Raw genomic sequence first — 13030 nt, forward strand, 5'->3', positions numbered from 1 at the left:
GAGGGTACAGCCAGGTCAATAACCAGGAAGTCATCCCATCAATACCCCCTCCCCTTGAGGTGTCTCTTAAGGCCCCCATCGCTGTCCCCAGGCCAATGGGGCTTTGGAATTCACCACCAATATGTAGAATGGAGGCCAGGGAGGGGTTAGTGACGGGAGATTGACTAAGAGTCAGTGCAGGCCAGGAGGCTGAGGATCTGGGATGCCCAGGCTCCTTCAACCTTGCATAACTTCATAAATCCTGCTGTTTGGTTTGGGTTGAGGTCTCCCTAGAGCTGTGGCCAGCAGAGCTGGCTTGGAATCTCTTCCTCTCTTTCTTTTATTTTTATTTTTATTTTTTAAATTTTTTTAGTAGAGACGGGGTTTCACCGTGTTAGCCAGGATGGTCTTGATATCCTGACCTCGTGATCCACCTGTCTCAGCCTCCCAAAGTGCTGGGATTACAGGCTTCAGCCACCGCGCCCGGCCTATTTTTATTTTTAAGAGGGAGTCTTGCTGCGTTGCCCAGGCTGAAGTGCAGTGATGTGATCTTGTCTCACTGCAAACTTCACCTCCCAGGTTCAGGTGATTCTCCTGCCTCAGCCTCTCGAGTAGCTGGGATTACAGTTGCCCGCCACCATGCCAGGCTAATTTTTGTATTTTTAGTAGAGGTGGGGTTTCACCATGTTGGCCAGGTTGGTTTGAACTGCTGACCTCAGGTGATCCACCCACCTTGGCCTCCCAAAGTGCTGGGATTACAGGCATGAGCCACCGCACCTGACCTCCTTCTCTCTTTCACTTTCTGTCTGGGAGAAGAGGGACGCTAAATGTTTGAGATCCCCTGGGATTCTTGGGGGAGTCCCCTAAAGAGGTAGGGTGGCATTGGGCTGGGGGTTCCTCTCTGAACCCCTCACCGTCACCCAGAAGGCAGACATTTGGAACTGTGTCTCATGCAAAGAGCAGATGACTTTTGCACTTTCTAACTGAATGACCTTGGACAAATCACATAATTTCTCTAAGTGAGCCTGAGTTTAACTATTTGGTAAAGCAGGTTAATACCCACCTATCTCTATAAGTTTGTTCTGATAATCAAATAAGACCGTGTATGGGGAAGTCTTTGTATAAAGCTTTTTTTGAGGACCGTCACAATGAAAGCTATTAAGCTGAAGAAAACCTTCTCTCGTGAATCACTCTTGGTGAGTTTTAGGAATTATGGGGAATAGAGATGGTTAAGAATTCTGGGGAAGAGTGTGGTGTTGATTTTCCTAAAACAGGAGATGGTAGGCTCCAGCATTCACAGCCTAGAGGATCTGATGTCAGTGCTTACCAGATTCTAAGCAGATACCCAATATTCGAGGCACTTAGAGAAATAAGGCGCTCCCTAGAGAAACTTAGGCCCTCCCTTCCTCTCTTTCCCTGGTGACTGCATTTGGTTACTGGGATGTTTGTGGGGCCATTGGCTGTACCTTTTATTGGGTCTCTGGACCCAGGACATATGAGCTATGTGGTACTACAGCCAGTGGATACAAAGTCAGCCGAGCAGTCATCCCCAGAGATGGCCACGAGCAAGCTTAGGGGAGGTTCTGTGTGCCGCCCAGAGGGAATTCTGTCCTTGGTCCTGACAATTAAAAGTTTTAATTAAAGACTTGAATGAAAACATGGAAGCCATGTTTATCAGATCTACAGACTATGCAAGAACTGAGAGTTATATTTTAACAAAATAGAAAAAAAAAAAAAACAGGCTGGGCGCGGTGGCTCACTCCTATAATCCCAGCACTTTGGGAGGCCGAGGTGGGCAGATCACCTGAGGTCAGGAGTTCAAGACCAACCTGACCTACAAGGAGAAACCCCATCTCTACTAAAAATATAAAATTAGCCAGGCATGGTGGCGCATGCCTGTAATCCCAGCTACTCGGGAGACTGAGGCAAGAGAATCACTTGAACCAGGGAGGCGGAGGTTGTGGTGAGCTGAGATTGCACCATTGCACTCCAGCCTGGGCAACAAGAGTGAAACCCCATCAAAAAAAAAAAAAAGACATTTAATAGGGATAAGTGTAAAATTCTGCTTTTGGTTTCAAAAAATCAACAGCATAAGAAGAGAAGAATAAAGACCCGTTGAAGAGTAGGGCATGTCTAGCGAAGAAGAAAGAGCTGGGGGTTTTAGAAGACTACAAGCTTGTTAGGAAGAAACCAATAGTAAGTGGCTGTCTAAAAAAGTGAAAAGGATATAAGTGACTATAGATGTGAGGTGTCCAGATGAGCAGTGGCAACATTCCCATCGTCCTCCACATCTGGAGTGTTGTAATAGACACTATATTTTAAGAGGAACCTTGATGGATTGGAGTTAATCCCAGAAGAAGATGACCAGATGGTAAGGGATCTTGGAATAATGTTTTTGTATTCTTAATTTTTAAATTTTTTTAATTTTATTTATTTATTTTGGAGACAGTCTCACTCCATCATCCAGGCTGGAGTGTAGTGGTGTGATCTCGGCTCACTGCAACCTCTGCCTCCCTGGTTCAAGCGATTCTCAGTCTCCCGAGTAGCTGGCACTACAGGCTTGTGCCACCATGCCCAGCTAATTTCTTTTTTTTTTTTTTTTTTTTTTAGTAGAGATCGGGTTTTCACCATGTTAGCCAGGCTGATCTCAAACTCCTGGCCTCAAGTGATTCACCTGCCTCAGCCTCCCAAAGTGCTGGGATTACAGGCGTGAGCCACCGCGCCCGTCCTGGAATAATGTTTGATGAAGACTTTCTGAATGAACTTGTGTCTAAGCTCTGAAACCAAAAATAATGGCCTCTGAGTAGCACACACACAGCCCAAAGGAAATTGCCAGCCTCCATCCTGAAGGCCTTCTCCCCACCCAAGTCTGCATTAGAGAAGGCAGGTGGAATGTGAGGAGGCCGTGACCAGCAGCACTGGAGTATGGAATGACCAGCTCAGGATGGCAGGCTGTGGCTTTCCCTCCTCTGCTCAGAGGGCAAGGACGATGCCTACCAAGGAGAGTGCGTGCAGCCTCCCCAAGGAAGGACTCCTCAAGGCAGGGCCTGCTGAAGGACACACTGGCATCCCACTCCAGGCCAGCTGTCTTTCAGGGTGGAGGACTTGCTCATCCACTCTCTTGGCCTCACCGAACAAGAGACACAGAGCCTGGAGAGAGATGAATGGGGAAAGGAGAGGGGCACAGGAGGAGACAGGTGAGGTTCTGTGGGCCAAGAGGACCCCAAAAAGGAGCCCCCATGGTGCAGCCGGTTCGGGTGTCACCACACCCAAGGGAGGCTCACATCTGAGGGAGGTTGACTGTAACACTAGGTAAGTGGCACCTACCCTGTGTCTTCCTCTCCTACAGAGGGGAAATAAGCCTCAGAGGGGGCTACAGGGGTGGGGGTGGGCGCAAAGAGCAGAGCATTCCTCTCCCCAGTGCCAGTCTTTGGACCTGGGGTCAAGCCTTGGCTAGCAAGTAATGAAGAGTGTTTTAATGGGATAGGTAATTGAAGTTTAAAACTGGGTCAATTGAACTATGTAGGACTTGTGTAGCCCAAAGTGCCCAGAAAGCTCTGGAATCTGCCAAAAAGTCATTACGGGACAGGAGGGGGAGATACAACAAAACACTGCAGGCAGTGGTCAGACAGATCTAAAACTCCTTCATTTTTGTCACCTCCCCTACCCCAACCTTCTTTGCCTCACAATGCATGGGCTAGGGCAGGGGCCAGGAAGTCGCTCTTGCCCTCATCCCTAATTTAGCCCCTCCTCTGCTCTCCCTTCTTCTCCCTTTCCCTCCATTTCCCAGCTAGACAGGTCCCACTGGATGTGTGTGGCAAGGATAAGGTCAGCAATGAGTCTTAGAAAAGAGATGGGGAAAGGGAAACAAACAGGATGGAGACCAGGTGGCAGGGGATCAACTTTGAGAAGCTCTGTACCAAGGCACCTGGGAAGCAGGGAAAGGGAAGGGCCTCTTCTGGGCAGCCCGGCTGGGACCTGGGAGCTCTGCACCCAGGCTGGCCCCTGCCTTTCTGTCCTGCTTTTCCCCAGCCACAGAAGGGAGGCTTGGACACTAGGAGGTGGGAATGTTCCTTCTCACTCCATTTTCTCCTTTCCCTACTGGAGGGATGATGGGACTGGCTTTCCTGCCCTCTCCTTCCCTTCATGTCCACAGCAGGAAAGGTGGCCTTCCCATTCTCTGTCGTGGGGGTAGAAACTAAGGAGCAGCCCAGTGGAGTGAAAAAAACATTGAACGAGGAGTCCTGTGTTACTATGGGATATCTGAACTAATCAAGTCACCCCTCTGGGTCTTGGTTTTCTTACTGATTTATTTCTTTTAATTTTACTTCCTTTTATTTTTTGAGACAGGATCTCACTGTGTCACCCAGGCTAGAGTGCAGTAATGCAATCACGGCTCACTGCAGCCTTAACCTCCCAGGCTCAAGCGATCCTCCTATTTCAACCTCCCAAGTAGCTGGGACTACAGGTACGTGCCACCACACCCAGCTAGTCTTTTGTTTTTTATTTTTGTAGAGAAGAGGTCTCACTATGTTGCCCTGGCTGGTCTCAAACTCCTGAGCTCCAGCAATCCTCCCACCTGGGCCTCCCAAAGTGCTAGGATTACAGGTATGAGCCACCGAGCCCAGCTTTTTTTCTTTTTGAGACAGGGCCTCACTCTGTCCCTCAGGCTGGAGTGTAGTGGTGCTGTCAAGGCTCACTGCAGCCTTGACCTCCCGGGCCCAAGTGATCCTTCCACCTCAGCCTCCCGAATAGCTGGGACCACAGGTGCATGCCACTATACCCAGCTAATTTTGTTTATTTTTTGTAGAGATGGGGTTTCCCTATGTTGCCCAGGCTGGTCTTGAACTTCTGGGCTGAAGTGATCCACCCACCTCGGCCTCCCAAAGTGCTAGGATTACAGGTGTGAGCCACCTCACCCGGCCAAACAATATTTATTAAGCACCTGTTGAATACCAGGTAGGCACGGTAGGCACCTAATAAATGTTGCAAAGGAATCAAAGATGAGCGATATGGAGCCCTTCCCCAAGGAGCCTATGGGTGTGTTAGAGGACAGTCCTGGGAGCCAGGGAGTGTGTTCCTTGTAGACAAGCAAGCATGAGCAAGGGAACCCAGAGGAGGGGGCAGGCATGGTGAAGGGAGGAACATGGGCCTTTGTCCTCTAGGCAGCAAGGAGCCATGAAGGGTTTTAACTTCAACCAAAGGGTAGCCTGGTCAGATTTGCATCTTAGAAAGATCATCTTGGAGGGTTGGGGTAGGGTGGCGAGTTAGAAGGCAGTTGCCACTAGCAAGGTTGGATGAGATCTGAGCCTAGGGGTAGAGAGGAGGAAAGAGACATGAGAATTTCTAGGCTGTGTGTGTTCCAGGATGAGTTAGATGTGGGGATGGAGGGAGGGGACAGGGAAGACTCCCAGGTATGTGGTTAAGCCCTGGGGAAGGGGAGAGATAGTGGCATGGGGGAGATACAGCAGCTTCCAGATGTGCAGCTCTAGGGTTGAGGGCTGGGATAGAGATTTAGAAGGGCGATGCCTGGTTAGGGTGGATAAAGGGCCACTATGAGCATGGATGAGGTCGCAGAGGGTAAGGGTAAGGGTACAAAACAACAAGCTGTTCCCTTCTAACCCTAACTCTCTGGGTCTGTGGGGTTTTTTGTTTGTTTTGTTTTTGTTTTTGTTTTTGAGACGGAGTCTCACTCTGTCACCCAGGCTGGAGTGCAGTGGCGCAATCTTGGCTCACTGCAACCTCCGCCTCCTGGGTTCAAACAATTCTCCTGCCTCAGCCTCCCAACTAGCTGGGATTACAGGTGCGTACCACCATGCCTGGCTAATTTTGTATTTTTAGTAGAGACGGGGTTTCACCATGTTGATCAGACTGGTCTCGAAGTCCTGACCTCAGGTGATCCGCCTGCCTCGACCTCCCAAAAGTGCTGGGATTACAGGCATGAGCCACCACTCCCAACCTGGGTCTGTGGTTTTGATGAGCAACTTCAGAGAGGCAACCTGCCCACTTCCTCACTCAGCGCAGGTCTCTGTTCGGCAGAAGGTAGTGGGGTCTGCTGGGGCATGGCCACCAGGGGCCATTATTGCCTCAAGAAAAGCTACATTCCCTGGGAAACAATTTTTGAAAACCTTAAGATTTGCATAGTGAGACAGGTAATACTATCATCATTATCATCCAGTTTTCTACCTGAGGAAACAACTCAGAGAGATTGAGTAACCTATCCAGAATCACACAGCTAGAACTTGAACTTCACTTCTGACTCAGCCTGTACCTCCCCCTTTCTGGGAAAGAAGGCGATGTTGGGGGATCAGAGGATGAATCAGAGAGGAACTAGTAGGGAGCCTTCAGTATCTTTGCCATCCCTCATGCTCCTCCTACCATCTCACTCAGGGCCAGCTTAGCCCCGCTGGAGCCAGGAAATGACCAGCTCTGGATTCAAAACCCTCTCCCTAGGTTAAAATCTAGTCTTCCTATTCCATCACCACCCACCTACCTAGTTTTTGGGAGAAGTAAATAGAGAACTAAAGGCCAGGTGGGGCTGGGTTGGAGCTGAGATTAGGGGGCTAGGGTTAGGCTGGGTTGGGCTGGGCCGCCAGGAGAGGCTGAAGCTGAGGTCTATGTTTGGCAGTACTTCAGTGCCCTCCCACACTAAGCTCCCATTAGGGAGCTGACTGAATGTCCACCCTTATGCTAGCTTGATCACATCTCCAGGGCTGAGTGTGGCTCTGAACACCCCACTGAAGGAGGGCACAGATACCACAGTGTGCCGACGAGTGAAAGATGCATTATCCAGAAGCAGTGCGGCAAAGCTATTAAGAGTACAGGCGCTCGCCAGGAGCGGTGGCTCACGCCTGTAATCCCAGCATTTTGGGAGGCCGAGGTGGGCAGATCACCTGAAGTGATACCAGCCTGGCCTATATAGCGAAACCCCGTCTCTACTAAAAATACAAAAAATTAGCCGGGTGTGGTGGTGGGCGCCTGTAATCCCAGCACTTTGGGAGGCCGAGGCAGGAGAATCGCTTGAACCTGGGAGGCAGAGATTGCAGTGAGGTTGAGATCGAGCTGTTGCATGCTAGTCTGGGCAACAAGAACAAAACTCTGCCTAAAAAAAAAAAAAAAAAGTGAGCACAGGTGCTGGAGGCAAACCTGAGTTTGAGTTCTGGTGAGGCACATCATCTTTCTGAGTCTCAGCTTCCTTATCTATAAAATGGGACAATAATACCCACCTCATCTGAGCAGAGAGCGATCACCCCTGTAAAGGACTGTGTCTATCTTATTCAAATTCCCCGTGCCTGATCCTCCACAGGTACTCCATGTATGCTTGTGAAATGAATAAATGAATGAATAAAGGGGTGTCTGGGTTGTTACCGACTGTGCTGCTGTGAACGCTGCTGCCCATGCTCCTGGGCACATGCACATGCCCATTTCTCAGGTGCGACCTGGGAGGGAATTGCTGGTCATAGGGAAAGCGCATCTTCAGCTTCACCTGATAATGCCACATTGATTTGTGTTTGTTTGTTTGAGATGGAGTCTCGCTCTGTCACCCAGGCTGGAGGGCTGTGGTGCAATCTTGGCTACTGTAACCTCCGCCTCCTGGGTTCAGGTGATTCTCCTGCCTCAGCCTCCTGAGCAGCTGGGACTACAGGCCCACACCACCACACACGGCTAATTTTTTGCATTTTTTTTTTTTTTTTTTTTTTTTGAGACAGTCTGGCTTTGTTGCCCAGGCTGGAGTGCAGTGGTGCAATCTCGGCTCACTGCAAGCTCCGCCTCCCAGGTTCACGCCATTCTCCTGCCTCAGCCTCCCAAGTAGCTGGGACTACAGGTGCCCACCACCACGCCTGGCTAATTTTTTGTATTTTTTTTAGTAGAGACAGGGTTTCACTGTGTTGGCCAGGATGGTCTCGATCTCCTGACCTCGTGATCCACCCGCCTCAGCCTCCCAAAGTGCTGGGATTACAGGCATGAGCCACTGTGCCTGGCCAATTTTTTTGTATTTTTAATAGAGATGGAGTTTCACCATGTTGGCCAGGCTGGTCTCAAACTCCTGGCCTCAAGTGATCCACATGCCTTGGTCTCCCAGAGTGCTGGGGTTACAGACATGAGCCACTGCACCTGGCCGTCACATTGTTGTATTTATTTATTTATTTATTTGAAGACAGAGTTTCGTTCTGTCATCCAGGCTGGAGTGCAGTGGCTCGATCTTGGCTCACTGCAACTTCCACCTCCCGGGTTCAAGCAATTCTCCTGCCTCAGCCTCCCAAGTAGCTGGGATTACAGGCGCTTACCATGACGCCCAGCTAATTTTCTTGTATTTTTAGTAGAGATGGGGTTTCACCATGTTGGCCAGACTGCTTTCGAAATCCTGACCTCAAGTGATCCACCCGCCTCGGCCTCCCAAAGTGCTAGGATTACAGGTGTGAGTCACCACGCCCAGCCCACATTGCTTTAAAAAGTGCTCATACCAGTGGCCAGGCACGGTATATTTTACTGCAGTATATTTTTGCAGTATATTTTTGCAGTATTTTACTACTGTATATTTTTGCAGTATATTTTACTGCAAGCTGCAGTAAAATATGCACAGTGGATGCCACTTATTTAAACGTCTAAAACCCTGCCAAACCAAACAATATGTTATTTATAGATACTTACATATGTAGTCTATATATATATATATATTTTAGACATGGTCTTGCTTTGTCTCTCAGGCTGTAATGCAGTGGCAAGATCACAGCAGCCTTGCCTTCCTGGGCTCAAATGATCCTCCCACCTCAGCACCTGCCGAGTAGCAGGGACTACAGGGGCACACCACCACACCCAGCTAATTTTTGTATTTTTTTAGAGATGGGGTCTCACTATATTGCCCAGGTTGGTCTAGAACTCCTGGGGTCAAATAACCTGCCCACCTTGGTCTCCCAAAGTGCTGGGATTACAGGCGTGAGCCAGCACACCTGGCGGCAAAATATTTTTTAAAATTATTTTTTATTTTTAAAATTATTTCTAATTTTTTTTTTTTGAGATGGAGTCTCGTTCTGTTGCCCAGGCTGGAGTACAATGGCACGATCTTGGCTCACTACAACCTCCACCACCTGGGTTCCAGTGATTCTCCTGCCTCAGCCTTCTAAGTAGCTGACAATACAGGCCCCTGCCACCATGCCCAGCTAATTTTTGTATTTTTTAGTAGAGACAGGGTTTCACCATATTGGCTAGGCTGATCTTGAACTCCTGACCTCAGGTGATCCACCCGCCTCGGCCTCTCAAAGTGCTGGAATTACAGGCGTGAGCCACCATGCCTGGCCTTAAAATGTTTTTTGTTTCTTTGTTCTTGAGATGGAGTTTCACTCTTGTTGCCCAGACTGGAATGCAATGGCGCAATCTTGGCTCACTGCAACCTCCACCTCCCAGGTTCAAGTGATTCTCCTACCTCAGCCTCCCAAGTAGCTGGGATTACAGGAGTGTACCACCATGCCCAACTAATTTTTGTATTTTTAGTAGAGACGGGGTTTCACCATGTTGGTCAGGCTGGTCTCAAACTCCGGACCTCAGGTGATCCGCCTGCCTCAGCCTCCCAAAGTGCTGGGATTACAGGCATGAGACACCACACCCAGCTTAAAATGCTTTTAAAAATAGAGATAGGTCTTGCCACTGTGTTACCCAGGCTGGTCTCAAATTCCTGGACTCAAGTGATCTTCTCTCCTCAGTCTCCTACAGTGCTGGGATTACAGGTATGAGCCACCATGCCCAACATGCAAAAATATTTTCAAAAGGCAAAATAACAATAAAGAGAATGGAGAGGACAGTAGCTCTGACTTGGGAGGAAGAAAGAGATGCCAGCAGGGGCCAGGTGTGGTGGCTCACACCTGTAATCCCATCACTTTGGGAGGCCAAAGCGGTCAGATCACTTGAGGTCAGGAGTTCAAGACCAGCCTGGCCAACATGGTGAAACCCCATTTCTACAAAAAATACAAAAATTAGCTGGGCGTGATGGCAGGCGCCTTTGCCTGTAGTTCCAGTTACTTGGGAGGCTGAGGCAGGAGAATCATGTGAACCCAGGAGGCAGATGTTGCAGTAAGCCGAGATCGTGCCACTGCACTCCAGTCTGGACCACAGAACGAGACTCCATCACAATAATAATAATAATAATGATAATAATAATAATAATGAAAATAGAGAAGCCAGCAGGGAATTGATGCTTGGGAGTGTGGGGGCTTGAGAGGCACGCCACCATCTGGAATGTGATTATTGATCAAGTACATGAACCATTTCAAAATAAATAAAACCTAGAGTGGGGCCATCTTAAGTGTCTAAAAGGCTCTTGGGTAAAAGAGTTCAGACTTTTCTTATATGGTTCCAGGAGGCAGAACCAGGTCTGAAGGGTGGAAGCTACAGGCACCAATCTCAGCCCAAAGGAGCCAGTCACAATACTTGTCTCTGTCCTGGAACAAACTGCCACCAGAGGGAGTGAGTACCCTGTTCCTGGGTGTTCAAGCACAGACCAGATAACCACTCTTGGGGGATTCATTTTGAGATCTGTTCTGGAGGCCTGCTGGCTTCTTGAATCCCAGGAACTCTAACAAGCCGGGAATGAACAACAGTCCATCTTGATCTCTGGGCTCCCCTTCTGTCCTCTCTGGAGAGCTGCAGTTCCTGCCCTTAACTATTTCCAGAGGCCGTGGCTCTCGCCTGTAATCCCAGCACTTTGGGGAGGCTGAGACGGCTGGATCACGAACCAGGAGACGAGACCATCCTGGCTAACATGGTGAAAACCCCGCCTCTACTTAAACACAAAAACAATGGGCGAGGGTGGCGGGCTTCGTACTCCCAGCTACCGGGAGGCTGAGGCAGGAGAATGGTAGAACCCGGAGGCGGGCTGCAGTGAGCTGAGATCCGCCACTGCACTCCAGCCTGGCACAGAGCCAGACTCCGTCTCAAAAAAAACAAAAAACAAACAAACAAAAAACCACTATTTCCAGAGGCCTGGAAATGAATTCCAAGAACCTCCCTGGATTGTGGGATCTAACAGAATGGTGTGGAATCACAGAGAGGAAGAGGCAGTGGGCTCTAGACCACCAACCCCTCGCCTGGCCAAGTGGGAGAGGGGTCTCAGGGCCCAGACTCAACCTGGAGGCTCAGCCACCAGCAGAAGCAACTTCTGTGCAGCATCTCCTCCCGGCAGTGTTCTGAAGTCCCGCCCCAGCCAGGTGGCATCAAGGCTAGGCTCCCGCTAGACCCCTTGGCTAGGCATGGTGTCTTGAGAAGCCACTAGGTGGAGCCAAGACACTGAGGCTCTCCTCCCATCCCTTTTCTGAGATTGGAGGTCAAGCTGGCTTGCTGCAGGGAGTCCAGGGTCTAGAGGGATCCACTAGGAGAGAATGTGAGCAGAAGACGTTCGGGTGAGTCAACTCTGAGGTGAGTGGATGAACAGTAGGAGAGGGAGTGAATTGGGAAGGGATGTGTTACTCTGCCCAGGACAGCTGGGGGAAGGGGGAGGTATATTTATCTCCTGAGCTGGTGGCATTAAAAATAACCAGGGGCCTGGGTAACCCAAGCTCCTCAGCCTCTTATGCTGGGTGGGGGCCATCAATGGGGACTGGAAAGGCAGAGTGAGGAGGAGGCAGAAGATGGGGCAGGAAAGGTCTTGCATGCTGCCCTGCCCCCCAGCCGGGGCTATTGCATGCCAGGGACTGGGCTGGCTGGAGGGGGGAGCACAGAGAGAGGGAATGGGGGAGAGGGGAGCCAGGCAGGAACAATGCTGGCTCCCAGCCAGCTGCTGAGAGTTGAGTGGGAGACTAAAGAGAGAGGAGGGAAGGGGAGAGAAGGAGGTGTAGAGAAGAGAGAAAAGAAAGCTGAGAGAGGTGGAGAAAGTTTTCCCACTTATGCACCCACAGCACTCCCCACCCCAGTCCCTGAGCCCCTTGAGAAAAGAAGCCTATCTTCTGGGTTTCATCCCCTTGAGAAGTTAAAGTGACAGCAGGAGGCACTTAAGTTAGCCTCCAGGAAGGACTTCCCTGGAGGAATATGGGCAAATCCTGGGGAGAAGTGAACCAAAGAAGGTTGTGGGAGGGTGGACTCTCTCTTTCTGGGACTCAGCTGGGGTATGGAACGTGTTCTGGCCCTGAGACTGGGTGCTCGACGGGATGACCTCACCTTTCTGCCTCTGTGTTTCCACAGCTCCTTGGTTGGTTTCTGCGTCAGGGGCTGTGATGACAGAAGGACAATTGCAGGGAGGCTTCGATGAAAGATTGAGCCTTTATTTGCAGCTGTGAGGATGGGTACTGGGGCTGAGACCCAGGCAGCCTGCAGGCAGCAGAGGTTGGTGATGGCCGAAGTGGGTTCTTCCGGACACCCGTCCCACAGTGCTTGCTCTGGAGGTCCCGTTCTGGCTCCAGAACTTGCGGGGAGGTGCGGGAGTGGATGCGCTTGGCAGACAGTAGGAGCTCGGAAAATACTCCTCAATGGATGGAAGGCTGAATGAAAGCTCTGGAGTGGGAGAGTGCGTAGGTCCCACTCACTAGTGTCTGACATGTAGCTGATGCTCAGCAAATGTTTGTCAAGGGACTACATGCTGCCAGCCTGCCCAAGGCCAGGCTAACAGGCCTGGGTCCTTCTTTGTACGCACCCCAAGTGAATATGAAAACAGTCGTGATACCTGTGCCTGTGTCTTGGGTCTCCTTCTACTCAGGCACGTCCTGGGATGGGCTGGGATGGACTTAGGGGCTGGTTGGGCGGCTGAGGAATCTTCTGGGTCCCCCCTTCTGGCTGCAACCTGCATCAGGCAAGGTGTCTCCTCCTCCCCATGGAGCTCTCGCTGAGACCTGGGTGCCCTGCTCTCAGGCTCCTCCTGAAACCTTAGTTCATAACCCCTCACCTGAGCCTAGAGGGCCCCACACCTGTTCTGGCCTCATCATCTGCAACAGGGAAGGACAGGAGAGAGGCCTAGCGCGGGGGCAGGGGCTTGCCCACTCCAGGATGAGAGGCGGGAATGTAGGCTGTAGGAAAGACTGACATTTCTTTCCACACTGAAGAACCCAGGCCCCTCGCTGGAGAGGAA

The 13030-nt window shown here is 50.4% G+C and overlaps 1 long non-coding RNA gene across 1 annotated transcript; it reads left to right on the plus strand.

The window, feature by feature from the left end:
* The first annotated feature begins 10934 nt into the window (after nucleotides 1–10934).
* Nucleotides 10935–12631, plus strand: LOC103876727. The gene is made up of 2 exons (XR_002520404.2): nucleotides 10935–11388; nucleotides 12151–12631. It is a non-coding gene; the product is annotated as an uncharacterized LOC103876727 (long non-coding RNA).
* Nucleotides 12632–13030: the final 399 nt, after the last annotated feature.

This window comes from Papio anubis, chromosome 1, assembly GCF_008728515.1.
Source record: "Papio anubis isolate 15944 chromosome 1, Panubis1.0, whole genome shotgun sequence".
Classification (NCBI taxonomy): Eukaryota; Metazoa; Chordata; class Mammalia; order Primates; family Cercopithecidae; genus Papio; species Papio anubis.